The 17,345-nt window shown below is 35.6% G+C and overlaps 1 protein-coding gene across 11 annotated transcripts in view; it reads left to right on the forward strand.

The window, feature by feature from the left end:
• LOC136840949 (tripartite motif-containing protein 3-like) overlaps positions 1-17,345 on the forward strand; it is an 882,756-nt gene that overhangs the window by 725,695 nt on the left and 139,716 nt on the right. The gene's annotated exons all lie outside the window — the stretch shown is intronic.

Here is a 17,345-nt window from a genome sequence, read left to right on the forward strand (position 1 = left end):
TTGTATGTGGTTGCTGCTCAGTCAGCCCTTTCATATTAATTTCCTGATTGCTCCGTTTGTAAATTAATTCAGTTCAAAGCATTTACTGGTTATTTTTTAACAAGGCGACCTCCACTTCTCTGTTTACTTAGATGTGATAAGTCAGTTTATTCATTATATTTATCGCTTATATTCTGAGCGCTTTGTGTTGGCCCTTAAGGCAGTGACGAGAAAAATCCATTTTCATCCTTCCAACTGGCCTCAGAATATAACATATATATATATATATATATATATATATATATATATATATATATATATATATATATATATATATATATATATATAATATATAAATCTATAAGTTTTGAATTAATGAATGGTTTTTGGCGTGTTTCCCTTACTTTAGCTCAGCTGCTGATGAGAAGGCTAATCCTAGCTCTGTTTGTAGGTGAGGTCTGATGAACATCAATAAAGAAAGGGAAAATAAAGAGAGAGGATTTATTTGCGAAGATGTAAGATTGTCAGGAAAAACGAAAGCAGAGAGAGGATTCCTGTTTCACTGTAAAGGGAAAGAAGCCGTTACTGACCCTTACATCACTTAGGGAAGTGATGGCTGGATATGGTACACGAGGCTAGTGGAGAGAATGAACTTTTTGGCTAGAATAGCGACTGTAGAAAAAAGAGAGAGAGAGACCCCTCTGCAGCCCAGAAAGAAGTCGGGAAGGTTAAGGAGCTGCGTCAAGATAAGAAGAGTTTGTTTGATTTGATGTTATCGAGAATTGAAACTAAAAAAGATGCAGTACTCTAATATAGTTAATGGTATGATGAAAGTAATTTACATCTAATTCGAATAAAACATTTTAGATTCTAGTTTTACATTTGAACTATCTGTATGCATAAAACATATTTTAAGTAAACTGAACCCCCAAAATGTTTGCATGAATAAATGATTAAAATACATTTCTTTGGCATCAAAGATTTAAGTGAGAGAGGTTGCTGAGTACAAGTTAGAGATGGTCTGGGAGGCTTTTATCTCAATCAAAAATTACCGCTGGCGCATTTACATTCGTTAAATGTCTTCCATTTTGAGGAAATTATAAACTTTATCTGTAGATGATTATCCAATGTTTCTTAATTTTGTAAAATGAGTAAATTAAGCTCTGAAGTGCACTTCTGCAATATCTCAGGCGCAGTTAAGGAACGTGGGTGCTGGGGTTTATTTCTGCTGTTCATGAAACCTTTTAGTCGTGAGAAAATCAATTCTCATTACTGCTCGGACTACTGTCATGCATAAGAGATTGGCTATAACTGCGACCTTATTGTAATGGGGAGTGTGCAGATTTAATTAATTAAGTTGCTTGTAATGGCGTCAGTACTTTATAATTATTCAGAAGGTGCTGAAGCCTTGTTTTGAATATTTATATTTTTACCTCTGGCTTCTACAGATAGGATTGTAGTCAGTTGATAAAGATTTTATTTTCTGCCATTTTGGCTCTTGATCGAAAATATAGTGGCCCCTTAAAATTGTTTATTCGTAACCGAATAGATCATTGACATGAGAATGCCCTTGCTATCGAGGTTGAGCAATGTTCCTTGTCAGGTATTTGGTTAATCTGAATTGGTGATGAGCGCGACGAGTGCAATTTATAGAAGTGATAGCATTAGGTTTATATTGAAGGGGAAAGTATGCTGTGAGAAGATAATTTGCAAATTAGCTTATGAGGGATGTTTTTCCAACCTTCACTGTTCTTTTGGATTCAAATCTTTCAAATTTTCGGTTCAGAGATGCACTCAAGGATTGGAATTCGTAATTTGTCGTCCAAGTTATATAAAGGATCCACAATGGAGAAGCTTTCATACTTTCCTTTAAGGATTTACAGTTCCTAATACGTTATCGGAATCTTACTTAGTTGTTTTGAATAAATCACTGGCAGAATGTCTTTTAAATAACCAAGTCTCTCTCTCTCTCTCTCTCTCTCTCTCTCTCTCTCTCTCTCTCTCTCTCTCTCTCTCTCTCTCTCTCTCTCCCGTCGTATAAAATGTAACAGTTTTGTTATTGGTGAAGCGAGGGTTTTCGTGTAGGCGTCTCGTCGAAAGATATTCCGAAGCTGTAAAGTGTCTTGTGTCTAGAAGAAATATAATATTTTTTTTTTTTCCTCGAGAACTTTCAGAATGTCATATGTAGTAAAGAAAAATCGCATATATTACGGAAGGAGAACCTTGAGCCAATTTATACAGTTCTCCTGCAACAGGTTTTAGTTTTTGCTTTAATATCGTTTGGTCAACGAAGAGCCTTTTCCTGTTGGCTGTTCCCCATTTCATAATCGACGTCAGTGTCTTGTATTAGTATTATCAGTCAACTTTATTCGCATAAAAACAATCCATATAAAGAATGGAGTAGGCTGAAATATGTTGGTATAATCTCGAATTGTTTTAAATGCACGAAAAACTCTTGTGCTACAGAAAATTAAAAGCAAAATAAAAGCACACGTACGCGTGCACATATCTGGCTCGTAAAACTAAAGTTGTCTGAAGACTACATTAACAATATAATGCATTATGCCTTGGAGATATGGAATATATATGCCCGTGTCAACGAGAATGGCTGGTTGGTGGAAAGATAATAATAGTTTATTCATGTACGTGTGGGGGCAGAAGTGTCGGATGCAAGAGGTGGTGAGTCACATTATAGGTGAACTAAGGAAGACGTCAAGATCTCGGTAAAAGGTTTGGAGGACGCTTGTATATGGAAGCAAAAGCTGAATTATGTGAAGGGTTTGTTGATCCAACTTTCCTCTGTGGAAATGAAATGTGAATGTAGAACATGAATGTGAAACTTAAAAGAAAATATCTGTCGTAAATAGTATGTGGTAAAGGGACTAACATAGGGAAAAGGATGAAACAGTGTTTCGAGATATTTTTTCCTAGTTGAGTGAATCAAATAGATAGGTTGATGAAAACAGTATAATTTGGAAGCTTTGAAAGGGGTGGAGAGGAAGACGGAAAAAGTTGTATGGTTAGTCCCAAAGAGGCGTTGGGATGGAAGAGCCTTGCTGTACAGAACCTGGGGGAGTGCGTGCATCAGTGTATAAGGGGTCAGTGAGCTGTTGGTGGTCCTTCTGTGTACGCATATGAAGCCGCTGAAGTTGAGGAATATTTCTGCTCATGGGTGCCTCCTTGATTCAGCACTTGAAGGATGACATTTGTTTCATTATCTTTGGAACCATCCCAAAGAGTGAACCGCTTGTTGGTGTTCATACATACATAAGGCCACATATATATTAACAACAGATGTAATTTCACAGACAATAGAAGCCGGCTAAATGAATCTTGAAATGACAAATGTATGAACCATTCCAAACTGCGGATACAGTTTGGATCGACTAATCTTAGTTATTGGGAAAAGTCGGTAGGCTTTGTGCAGCAGCGCTTCGTGGTTCCATTTCCAGAAATTGGGCGACTGATTTCGTTCATAGGATTTGACTCCTGTCTAAAGGAAGCTGGAAGATTTCGTTTTCCGTGGAAGTTTCATTAAGATTGTCTGTTTGAAGGATTTAGTTCCGCGGAAGGGAGACAGGTTTTCGCGATATTTCATGTGCTCGACATTGACGTTAATGCCAGTGAAGATAATTATATTGTTGCAATTGTGAAATAACTGTTTGCCAGTCGTAGCGTATGTATTTCTTAGATATGAATTGTCTCTGAAAAACATATATGTATGCACATACATGTGAAGGCTATCTAAGTTTCTGTGCAATACAGTTTTTTCTCATGTCTGTTCATATAGTATCACCAGTCCAATTATTCATTCAGTCAGTTGACCAAATTATGCCTGTTATCCCTTCCGTTTAAAGAGAATTCTTAATTTTATTTATCTTTCATATTATGGATTTAATCATTCATTTACGTTATTTGTTTCTCGGGGCCCATTGTAACCTAATGCCATCTACACCCTGCACATCATAAGGTATGGGGTTGCTAGCCTCAGGCCCATACACCCCGTTTGGAATTTATTGTTAGTTGCTTATCACGCACTGAACTAATCTTAAGTCCCTCGAGTTCATATTCGCAGTTGATAATGCAGCCACTCTTACTGGTCTTTAGTATGTTGCTGCTGCCTTAACTGTTATCGTTACTATCGTCCTTTTATCACTGTCAGCCCAGAAAACATTGGCATTTGCTCCTTCCCACTTTTCTTGATGCCGCCTTCATGCAGCACCACTCGTTACGTTGCCTTCCCCAACCTGCACGATCGCAAGTTTATGGGCGCAGGTTCGGGGCGTGGGTGGTGACCGCGTGTGCACCGTGACTTCAGCGAGTTGGCGAGGGCTTACCGATGACGACGCCCATCTCTTGGGCAGTGCTGATGTATCATGTAAATCCGCCCTCGCTTACACGCAAAGCATTGGCCTTGTGATGCTTTCCGTTGCGTCATCGTCCATATTCTGCCACCCACAACTTTTTTTCTTCTCCCTTTGTAGAGTCAAACTGTTTATTTGCAATACGTTAGTGTTATTCAGTGTTTTCTGTTCCGCGAATGCTGTGTTAGGCTTGTTTGCGTATATTTCCTCCATCTGTTTATTATGCTTTTGGTTTGCGCTTATTTGCAGGTGTAGGGTGTATACGTATATATATATATATATATATATATATATATATATATATATATATATATATATATATATATATATATGTATATATATATATATATTGTTTGAATACGTGTACGTGTTTGCTGATATTTATGGATGTATGCATATGCTTTGATTATATCATTCATAATATTTGACCTGTGAACCTCGCTCAAGCTTGTAAAAATTAATTGGGTGAAGACAAAAACTAATGACGCGTAGGTGTTTGCGTAGGAAATCTAATGAGATCAGCGTAAGTGAGATCCATATTTGCTCGAGGTGAGTTTGTACCTTTGAATTATTTCAGGGTTGTTGTTTGTGATCAACTTACGCTTTAGAGTTCTTTTACGTATTTTCTTTTTCTCCTTTCTACATTTCGTAAGAACCTGGCAAGACCTAAAAGTAGAAAGAACCGTTTCTTATACTTTTGTTGTCCGCAAGTCTTGTCTCTGATCGAGAATGTAGCATATGGTATATTTTTTAACAATCTCTCTCTCTCTCTCTCTCTCTCTCTCTCTCTCTCTCTCTCTCTCTCTCTCTCTCAGGCTCGCTGCAGGTCCATATATTTAATTTAATCATTTTTCTACATCCTCTTTGTCTTTTGATAGACTAGAGATTTTCGTCTTCGAATTCTACTAGATCAGTTTCTTAGATAAAATATTTCGTTTAAGTTAATGTTTTGTTTCATTCTAAGTAAGGGAAAAATAGATTGATTGGGTGAGATTATGATTGGCTTGGCAGTCAAGGCTAAGATGTTCTTGTTAAGAAATTCAGATTAAATCAATAAAGAGGTTGTCTTAAGTCGAAGCATATATGCGGAAGTTAATCTTGTATTTTACAGTTACATAGATTTGTAAAGTAAATTTATTATTTCAAAGTTACAGGTTTTATATAGACCTTGTTGTATGTACTAAGATCCTGTAGTTTCTAGAAAGCATTGTTTTGGAATCGGCGAATTACATCAAATTTCCTCTACACTTATCCTCATGAAAATTTTTTACGCTTGCAAACAGGACGAAATTTGGCAGGTTAAAAGGTGAAGGGATTAGGTTGCCTGCTACTCCATGGGCCTTTGCATGAAGAAAATAACATGACATGATTCATCTTAGTCAAAACTTTAGATTTTATGTATTTTTGTCGGCATCTTTCAAGTGCCATTCACTTTGATTAATTAATTTCATTAAGGCCTGATCATAATGATCACTATTCATTTGATGTTGACATCAAAGGCATTCATTCCCCTTACTAACGAGAGACTCAAACTTCTTCCTCGTTGGCTTTCAAATCTTGACTGCAAAAGAGTTAAGAAATTTCGATTATCATATAAAAGTAAGATTCTTGCTTGCAGGCCATTCCCTGAAGTATTTTGGTTTGGCTGTCGATTAAGCATGAATTTTTTTATGTAAACAATACTAAATTTTTTATATCCATTGGGCTAACACTCGACTTGATTTGTAAGGTCCTTCTTTGCAGATCCTACACTTACCGTTGCTTTTTTATGTATGCGTTTTCCTTTATTCATAAAAGTTCATTTGACATCTGTAGGTTATTTATCAGTAGTTTACAGCCTCTTCGTGCGTCTCCTTAACCTCCTAACACCGTCTACTTCCTCAGGGCCCAGTTTATGACTGCGATTCCAGAATCCGATTTCAGTGTGTGCGTATGACTGTGCGTGTGTGTGCGTGCGCCCTTGGCGAGAATGTGGCAACCACTTACCACCATCTGGGCTTAATGGAATCTGTTATCAAGTTGAGCGTCCTGCATTTCAATGCTCGTCACTCTTGCCCCCTGTTGTATTGGGGTTTATATTTTACGTATTGACTCACTAGTTCCAAAAATATAAGGAAATATTTTAAAGTTTCTAATGTTTATTCCCCGTTATAAGTTTTTTTCATTTGAAAACTTTGGACTTTTTTCATTTTCTGTATTACGATTTCAGCCTTACTGGGGGACGATCATGCTGTCATGTGGAGGTAAAATATTGCAGAGGCTGCTAGTCGCAGGTGTCACGCTCAGATCATTTGGTTATTTCTTTAGGAGACAGGAGCCACTAGGTTTTGTGATGAGTGCCGACGCTTGCTTCCACTAGCACCCAAGTTGTGGCTTCAAGAATATTATTATAAACCACGGGAGGCGATTATCGTTATCGTGAGCATTGGATGTAATAAACCAAGACCCATCAGTTTGCATTTGGCTTCGTACACCAAGCCGTTCATTTTTTATGAGTGGAGTCATAAACTTGTACAGATAAACGATGCTTAATCTGGTGTCTCAACGCAGGTAGTTAAATAGCCGAGTTTATCTTCCAGTCGATGGAAGAGATATTTCGTATTAGGAAAATGTCAGTAAACTTAACAACGTGTCTTGTTTATATTTAGTGTTTACATTGCCTAATGTTTTGCACAGTAAGTGTGATTGATTATGTTCCAAAGCGACAGATTTTTCTCTCTTGAGTGTGAGTCATCTTTTCGTTCACGTTAAAAGATATGTTTGGTCAACGTAATAAAGAATCATATATCTCGTAACTTCTTCAAGGTTTCATGTAGACTCGGCAATACAGTACTGCTACCTTGGTGTTTTGTATAATTAATAAGAATGGATATCCGCTTTGCATTTCCTCTTGTGTTTTGATATATGCATGAAAAATAATGACACTTAATACGTAATAAGAAAAAAGCATGTTTTTATTTTTCACATATTTTATGAGAAGGATACTAGTACCAACGGCATTTGTGTACGGGAAACGTGCTCGAATTTCCGTACAAGTAACAAAAGAAAGGATTCCTACCATAATACTTTGTATACGAGAAATGGCAAGAACAACTCAGATGCTCCGTTGAGATAAAAGCTGATACATAATTCACGCCAGAGCATAAGTCCAGTTCATTTCACCAGTGGCTGAGATCAAGTACGATTAGTGGCATACTTAAGCATCCTCTCCGACCTCTAAGGTTTTTGAAGGGCGAAAGTGGGGAGTTGGGCTGGCGTCAGGTTGTGCAACCAACAGGTGGGAACATGTACATGGTGTGTTACTGATAGTTTATATATATATATATATATATATATATATATATATATATATATATATATATATATATATATATATATATATACACACATATTATACACATATATATCATACTTACACATATATATACACATATATACATTCATATATATATATATTCATATATATATATATATATATATATATATATATATATATATATATATATATATATATATATATATATATATATATATATAGATTTATATGTGTATAAAAGCTTTAACTATAAAACTTACTCTTACTGAATTAGTTGAGCCAAATTTTTCGACTTGAAAATTCAAACTTAAAAACATAACTTGAAAAATGATAGTAATGACCATTAAGGCAACTTCTTTACCAGTAACTTCTTTACCAGTAACTATGTTGAACAGCTGTTATTAAAGATAATGAGCTCACGTAACTCCTAACTCATGAAAACTGTAAACTTAAAATTAGATTTCCTTCAAGGATGATTTAGAGACCATGACTTGAAAATAGGTAAGAAATTATTTTGATCTAACCTGATGTGACTGCAGTCATGACTCGTACCTTGTTTCATTCTGCTATTTACAATACACAGTTCGCACGTTATATTGACAGAAGTTATTAAGTTTATCAACTGATTTTCTCGTTTACTTACAAGTATAATACATACTTAAGCACACTTGTCATAATGTCCATCCAAAAAACTAAAAGGGTTTTACATTGCTCCCATGGCACATTAGAAGAATGTATGCAATCTGGGAGTGCCCTTAGAGAACTCGTGGGCGTAGACTGCTTGTGTAGCGAAGAATACTACCGTCTCAAATACGATGGGTTCTTAACATTTGATCTTTCGGATCAGCCGAGGGCGATTAGTATCTGAACTGTTATTTTTTCATGCAATGTCATTACCTCTGCAAGGAGGTTCAGTTTTTTCTTTTGTATTAATTTGTTTTTGTTTGATTGTCTTTATGTTAGTAATATTTTGGAAAACTTAGTTATGGATTCTTACGAAAATTTTGCCAAAGCTGGCTCTCATGATTGGAAAAAATTTATTAGATTTTGGATAGTTAAGAATGTAACTTATTTAGAGAAGGGATTTCTTGGCGAGTAGATTGTTCTGCCAAGTTGGGGATGTTCCAGGCTTAAGGAACCGAAACACAACACACCATTATCTTAGGTTTTGGTAACCAGATATAATGACTGGAATTTATGTCTCCCTTTAATAGGGTAGATGTTGCTTGGATCCCGACAAATGACATTTTCCGTCGATAAGAATATGTGCTCATAGGGAATTTACGTTGGCGGAGGTCAGCCCTGTTTGCTTTTTCTTCCTTGTTTAAGTTTCATATTTATATTTTTGTTCTCTTTATAGATGTTTCTCTGTAAGTATTTAGAGTTTTTAAGTTATATATATATGTTTCCTTACTTTCACCAAAGCAATGAGATTTTATTGGAAACAAACAATATTCGTAAATAATTTAATGTTCTCCCTTACCTCCAATTATTCTCAGTTCATTGAGCTGTTCCACCGTATACATCGTGTTTTTTGTCTCCATAATCTTTGAAATCCCATTAAACGCCGTGGTACGAGTAACAAAGCAAATAAGCCTGCATGAAGAACACGAATTTTCAACCTGTCACTCACAGCTGTGGTTAAAATCAAGGCTACTACCAGACCACTGCCAGAAGCATATAAGCTGACGGCTGCCCTGTTAGTGATTAATAAATGTGAAAACAGCGGAAGATGTGGCTGGCTACTCGGCCTTAGTGACAAAACATTATGATTTCTATCATATATATATATATATATATATATATATATATATATATATATATATATATATATATATATATATATATATATATACATATATTATATGTGGGTGTGTGTGTGTTTGTAAGAGAGAGAGAGAGAGAGAGAGATGCGGGGCATTACTGTTGTTTGAAAATTAATCTGGAAATGACTGTAGTTATGTGTTTTCACTTTAAAACTAAATAATGTTAGGGATAGTGGTTCACTGTATAATATATATATATATATATATATATATATATATATATATATATATATATATATATATATATATATACATATATATATATATATATATATATATATATATACATATATTTATATGCATATATAGATATATATATATATACATATATTTATATAATATATATATATATATATATATATATTTTTATATATATATATATATATATATATATATATATATATATATATATATATATATATATATATATATGACATTCAGCAAGTACTGAAATTGGTGACATTTATCTACTTCTGCGTCAGATTTTCCTGATAGGTATTAACCTTGCAAAAGTCTTGAATGTAACGGGAGAAGAAGTGATGTGTGATTTTAAAATGCCAGATTTTCTCCTTAAATCTTCACTTTTGTTTCATGACGCGATCCAGTGAGCAGTGGCTGCCAAGGTTACCTTACACACATATATATACAATATATATATATATTATATATATATATATATATATATATATATATATATATATATATATACTGTATATATATATTCCTATAAATACTGTATATATATATTCCTATAAATACCTGTATATTATATATATATATATATATATATATATATATATATATACATGTATAGATTATATATATGTATATATATATAAAGTGCGTTCATGTGTGTGTGTGCATGTATGTGTGTATGTAAATATGCGTATGTATATATCGCCTTGAAAAGAAATGTTTCTCAAGACTCAGTGCAGTCGGTTTATGAGTAGCCGGCAAGAAGTTATACAAACGTGAAATACTGAACCTCATGGAATGGATATGGTCTAATTCATTTTGATGTTGCTTCCAGGATCGCAGACTAAACCTTGAACTGATCTTTTCAATTTACAGTTAATAATAGTAGCTTTTTGATATCCTTATGATTTATTGTGTACACATTTTGATTGTAAATTCCGCTAATATTTGTTTTTTAAAATGTGGTTTTATTGCTTCTTTTGCGTTAGTTAGACCATGCACATTTTTCCTTCTGCCGTTTTTCTAGTTTCACCCTTTTGATAGTGGACTAGGTAAGGGCTCTGAGTTACCTGTGCCTTGTGATGGAAGATTCTATACGCACGACAGCATGTAGATAATTTCCGTGTAAAGAAGTACTGGAAGAGCAAAGCAAACTTCTACAGGTTTTAGTAATTTCTATTTCTCTTTCTCCATTAAGAAAAATAATTATAGTTATTTTTAGCTGATGACGAATGTCTGGAGAGAATTACCCGGGTGTCGACGGCGTCATCTGCCTCGGTTATGGTTAAAGTTTTTCAAGTTCTGAAGTTTTAGCCATCATCTTAGTCCATAGACTGAAAGTTAAATTTCCATGTCTCGAGACTTGAGTCGTCCTCTTAGTCCATAAACTTTTTAGTTCTTGAAGCTTAAGTCGTCCTGCTGGTCCTTGGACTGCTTCACATTTTTCAAGTCCTAGTAATGAGTAGCTTCTTTACTTAAACACCTTTGAGATTCAAGATTCAACCCCTTTCATCCATCAGTTTGACTCTTGTTCAGTGTCATGGTATTTTAGGGAAAACTTTAACTTTTGGTTAGAATTTTTCTAACTCCGAGAAATATTTGAGATTGTGAGGTTGGACTTCCATATTAGAATCCCCATCTGATCGAGACTCCATTGTCTGTGAGATTGACCTAGAGCCAGGGTCAATATTTTATATTGATAGCTGTAACTTTTGGGTTTAAAGTTATTTCTATGTCCCAATAACTTTTAATACCTGTAAGGTATGGTTTTCATATCAGGGAGATAGCTTTCGTACTGGACGGCCTTCTCCATCCACCCAACTTGGCCTCTGCCCAAGGTCTAAAGTTTCCACAACTAGAGTTGTGAAATTAATAACAGACGCACATGAAGTAAGCCTATTAAGTGACGCAATAACTATCGCCTTGTGGGATGGTGACCTTGGAGTGGGGCAACGTCGTATGATACGACGAATGGATCGAGTTACAACTCAGATTAAAGTCAACTCTGGCGTTTGCGCTGTATTGAACTTCAACCGATTTGTTCTTAATTAACCTCACATATTTGACAGACGTATTCCTCAGATACTCTTATTGTTTTTGTGATGGCTGTTGCTTACGAATTTTATCTCTTCCTGCGTTTCTTGTCTTAATCCTCCAGTACTAAGTTAAGTATACCTTAGTTTTACCAGACCACTGAGCTGATTAACAGCTCTCCTAGGGCTCCAGTACTTTCAAGGGTTAGTACCAGATGGTGAGAATATTTCGTTTCAAAATGTAAGTCCGTCAAAGATTTTGTCTCCAAACGTTTGCATCTCCGCCCACTTATTACCTACATATGCATTCATATTCTTATAGGGATATATGTATCAGTTACTGGACCTCTTCCCTATCCCTGAGTATTACCTTAGCTTGTAATTCTATAGGATTAAATACTGGACAAGTAAAAATTAACAAAGAGTAATCAGAGTCATATAAGTTAATCATTTTCAGATCTAATAGTTTCAGCTTGAAGGCATCTTCATCTCAAAATAAAGAGATGTAAAATCACCTCTCAATCATTGTGAATATTTTTCATTAAAAAGTTACTCTTTTAATTTCTTTAGTGATGTTTCCTCTGAAATCTCCACCAACGTCATTAACTCGTCTCTCCTCGCTCCCTGCTGTTAGGTCCTTCTAACCTTGCTCAGACAGGAAAGGAATAATCCTTCTATTTTCGGTATTTGTAGTTGATATGTTACGCCATCCTCTTTGTTGCTTTGCAAGAGGCGACCGTGATGTGTACATCCTTCGATCCGTTTAAGGGCTTTGTCACGTAATAAGGGATATGAAAAGGGGTTTCTAATCTGACGGTGGATTCCTACCGGTGGTTAGCAACCAAATACTGACTTCTTTTCCTTTCATTGTCATTTTTTTTTTAATGTTTCTTGCTTAGATCATTTCGTTATTATGTGCGATGTGACTGTTTTCTTTCTCCTTTTCTGTTACTTTTATGCCATCATTCTCTTATCATTTCATCTTGTCATCCCATCCGCAACAACCTTTTGTCATCAGTTCATCGCCAAGTTGTCCTCGACCTTTTGTTCTCTTAGTCACTTTGTTTCGTCGAATTTTGTTTTGTTTCGATCAAGGTCTTGCCTTGTTGTTCTATTTTACTCGTAAGGCCAAGGACTGAACCTTTGCTCCTTGACCTTGTATTTTAGATTCCCTGAGAGACTCAAGTTGTTTTGAAAAAGAAAAATATCCAAGAACGGGAAAGCGTGGAAAAGTCTTAATTGATTAGTTTTGTTGTATAATTGAATGATATAAAAGCGAATATTATCTGGCAGTGTGCTGTGACACTTTCTCGTGATTTCTTTGTCCCTCGGATAAGCTTTGTTGTTGATTGTGATCATAGCCCTTCAGTTTACGAATTTTAAAATTTCATGTTATTTTAGATTTTGTTGGCAAATGAGCAGTGTGATGGATCATGCATGTAAAAACTGGTTTCTGTACCAAATATGCTGTGGAAAAGGCATTTGTTCCGATAGCTAAAAAAAAATTTGTACTTTTATATCAACTTATAAATGAGAAATTAGTCATTTAGTTTAATTTGTATAATTCTGTGTTTGATGTTGTACTTGGTAATCTCCTTTTCTTTAAAAAGGGGCGTCAAATTCGACAGCTTAGTGTTTCAACGCTATCAGCCTTAATCTCGTTAGAGCTGCAGTGAGAAAAACTGTTTAATGTGAGAAATGTTAGACTTGGTCCTCAAAGGGACCTCTTGTAAATCAGGGGTAACGTGAAGATTGTAATCCTTTTATGACCGTGCTAATATGTTTCTGTGAGGTTTCAAAAACGTATATGAAACGTATGATTTCCGTGTTAACTAACGAGATTGTAGGCTTCATGTAAGTGTTAATGTTTTCATTGTATGGGTAATATATTTATGGAACGAACAATATCTGTCCGTATCTGCGTCTAATGCGACACGAACATGTTTTTGCCTTCCCGTAAACCGCCCCACCGTCTTACCTTTCGTCCACCTGCTGCAGGCAAATATTGACAGGAACAAACAGTAACTGTTGGTTCCCGCGGATTGTTACATCAGCCGAGAGGTTCTGAAGGAGTATGTGCGCATTTCGTTAACAGTCTCTTGTCTTGCTATGACTGATTTTTTGTTAATCAACAGGCGCGTGTTTTGACACTGCCGTTTATCTTATGTTGCTTGCTATGTAAAACTTACGTTTGTGAAATATGATTTAGTACGTTTGTTTAAAAAAATTTTTATTTACTTTTAAATTGTCTTCTGAAAATTTAAGTTATATGTGTGTGTCGTAAGAAAAAAAAACAAGCTGGTATCTTTTCGAAGTGTGGGGTTTACAAAAGTGATATATATTTGGTCAGAGTATGATTATAGATCGTTTGTACAGGAAATGGAAAGAGAAGACTTCTGAAGAATTTTAATGCCCTGTATTTCATAATGAATACACAAACGCCACGTGATACAAATGACAGTTGACGGGTGTAAGTGGCTTGGTTATATTGCTTGTAATTCATACAATGCCGACCATTGTAGTGTTGCCTACGTGGGGGACATGCCATTTTCTGACACAACGTCTCCTTGCCTATATAGTTAATTTTACAATGTAAGGTGAGAAGAGGTCCTGCAGGTCCCCATCTTAAGGTGCTAGGGAAAAGAAGAGATAGGGTACTTAGAACCCATCAATCACTTTCAACACCGGTACAACTTACCCTGCCAACCCGTCCGGATTTAGGGAAGATGCTAAGACACGTTAACTCCTCAGAATAAAAAAATGAATAATGGGGTGTATCTTTCGCCCTGAGACTAATTGTTGTGACTTTTAAGGACTTGGATGCTAGTGGGGCACGCCTCTCTTGACACAAAATAGGCAACACAACGATTAGAGCCAACAGATGAAGTGGGTTGCGACTGTTTGGGTGATATAGTTAAGTATATTGGATAATTTAGCATTAGTCCCATCATTAAAGAACGAACTGGTTCGCATTTTGTGAGTTTTTATCGATTAGGTTTTTTACATTTAGGGGATTAGGAGGAATTGGAAGGATAATCTCCGTGTTTTAGGTAAGAATATAAAAGTTTTATGACCTCTACGTCCAGAAAGGGAACATGAAACTATTTTTAAAATCTGTCTTTTTACCTCAGTGTGTCGAGGCAGTGTTAGACTTTAGAAAGATTATAATACGATGTTTACTGTTTAAATTTGATGTCTGTTTAAAAGCTATTTTTTTAATCCTTTCCAGAGAAGTAGGGAATTACTGTTATGCTTTACAATTCCTTAAATTCCCAAAATACTTGTGAATGTTGAAAACATCGTAGACTTTTTAAAACGTCACCTTTAGCAGAATTCAGTGGAAGACTTTAAAAGCAACACCTTAAGTGAGTAGAGCCAGATACTGAAGTTTATTAAACCAGCCCGCTCCTTTTTATCATTGTTTGGAAGCTAAACTCGATTGTACCTTTAAAAATGTAAAGGGTAACTTCAAGAATTTACAATAACATGCCAATCCGGGTATAAGTATCTAACGTTAATGATGTTTAACAGCTTGGGACAGTCCTGTATTACGTTGTAGTTTTACTTGGCAGAGAGAGAGAGAGAGAGAGAAATGACATTTATACCTATACAAACACGAGTTAGAACTATTGAATAGAGAACTAAAACCCAAAGAGAAATTCTTAAAATCATAGAAATTGTCACATTGTTTAAGGAAACACAACCGGTATGGAGTGTATGCAAATTAAATATTGATGACCGATATAGAATAAGCAGAAAATTATATTTTGTAATTCATTTTTCAAGCTGAATGAGCTTGTTTGTAGTAGGTGAAATTATTTGGAAGTCCAAATGCATAAGACCAAGGGCTATGCAAAAATTCCTTGAAGTCCATTATCTTATTGGTGTAATTCGCTGTTATTCTTGTTATATTTTGAGCTGTGGCAACTGATTTGAATAGAAAAGTGAAAAGTTGAATACGGTTAGTACACATTGTACTTTCCTTTACTTGAAGAAATAAGCTGATACCCCTTATTTAAGTTTCTTTTTATGAAAGTTTTACCAAGACAAGTTTATGTAAGTACCGTATGTCGTAATAATTTTCCTGACAAAGGCCGGCTGCTCGTAACTTACTGATTTATAAAAGGTGGTGTGTTTTCCCTCATTTGCCATCTCAACTTGACATTCTATTTGAATGTTTAAATGGCATAAACATATCCTACCGTTTATATTTATATACACTATTACCCACGACTATAAGAAGCAGCAGTTGATGGTCGCGTTAAGTAAGATGTAATAGATCGTATTTGGCACGTAATGTCGTAAAAGGAGTCGACCGTCCTTTTAAAGCGTGGGTTAGCTTAATAGAAAAAGGACTTGGGTGCGGGGAGAGTGCGCCGCAAGGACTACCAGCCATCCGGGTGCCCCTCCAGGACACCAAGACTCCTATACCGTTCGTTTTGTAATGTGTCTTCTGTTGTGTCAGGCCCCATCTACTATCATTAACCACATTTGTGGGGGGCCTGTCACTCCCACCTCTAAGGATTGCCGCTTTGATTCCAGTAAAGAAAGCGGCAGTGGTATTGGGCATCGGTCTCTTTCGCTCCAGCTGTTTTATCCCATTGAGTCGGGGGGTACGACCTGCGCCATGCTTTTTTGGTTTAATCGAAGACTTCCAAGATATTGGCTGTTGCGAAAGGTCGTAGAGTTTTATTTGCCCATTAGTGTTGACGGTTAAGAGACAAGAGCTTGAAGTTGCATGCGGGTGGTAAGTATTTTTTAATGCAAATGTTACAAGGTTACAGAAGAAACTACTTATTTCCACTCACTTTTGGATTAGTTTTTTATAGTTTATTTGAGTTGTACCTTCCCTTTTCTGTTCCAAAGTATAAACAAACCTCATGCTGCTTCATTAGAAGTCTTCAGCATGTATTATTTAGTCTGCTTGTTTTGCTTTACCCTTGCTACTTTGAAACCTTTTAAAGGGAGTTTGTTTGATTTTCAACGAAGATACAAAGCTACTGGAAAACAGAACCTCATTAGCTGTTTTCTAATCCTTTATAGGTCGAGGTCAGAATTTGATCCTTGAAGGTTTAATCAATGAAGTTATTTTATACATTATATTTTTTTTTCTTTGGATAAAATACACTAATATTCCAACTTGCTGACTGCATAGTGTTGTCCACCGTAGCCTCTGAGTACAGTGAAATACGAAGCTAAGGGAGTGAGGGAGAGAGCGAGATTAACAACTTTACCAGAATATCATAAATCTGTATACATTAGAGTATAGCAGTTATGAAGCGGCACCTAATTATTTACACGTCAACCATACAAAAGTTTCCCGTACTTTTTTTTATTTAAGCTGTGCATATTTAAACATCCTAAGAAATGAAATTTTAAGACCGGTACTGAAAAATGATTAATGGTTTTTGTATATTTATTATGGCTTCAGTGTCATCGAAAACAAACTGGTCTTTAATGGACAACGAAGGAATGATCTCTTTCATTTGTTAGCCTAGCCTTTCTCTCCCTCCCACACTTTCACATCTTTTTGCTATGACTAAGTCACGCTACTGGCTCTATTATACCTCAGTCGTGTGTGTGTGTGTGTGCGTGAGTGTATATATATATATATATATATATATATATATAT

This window comes from Macrobrachium rosenbergii, chromosome 8 (assembly GCF_040412425.1).
Source record: "Macrobrachium rosenbergii isolate ZJJX-2024 chromosome 8, ASM4041242v1, whole genome shotgun sequence".
Lineage (NCBI taxonomy): Eukaryota > Metazoa > Arthropoda > Malacostraca > Decapoda > Palaemonidae > Macrobrachium > Macrobrachium rosenbergii.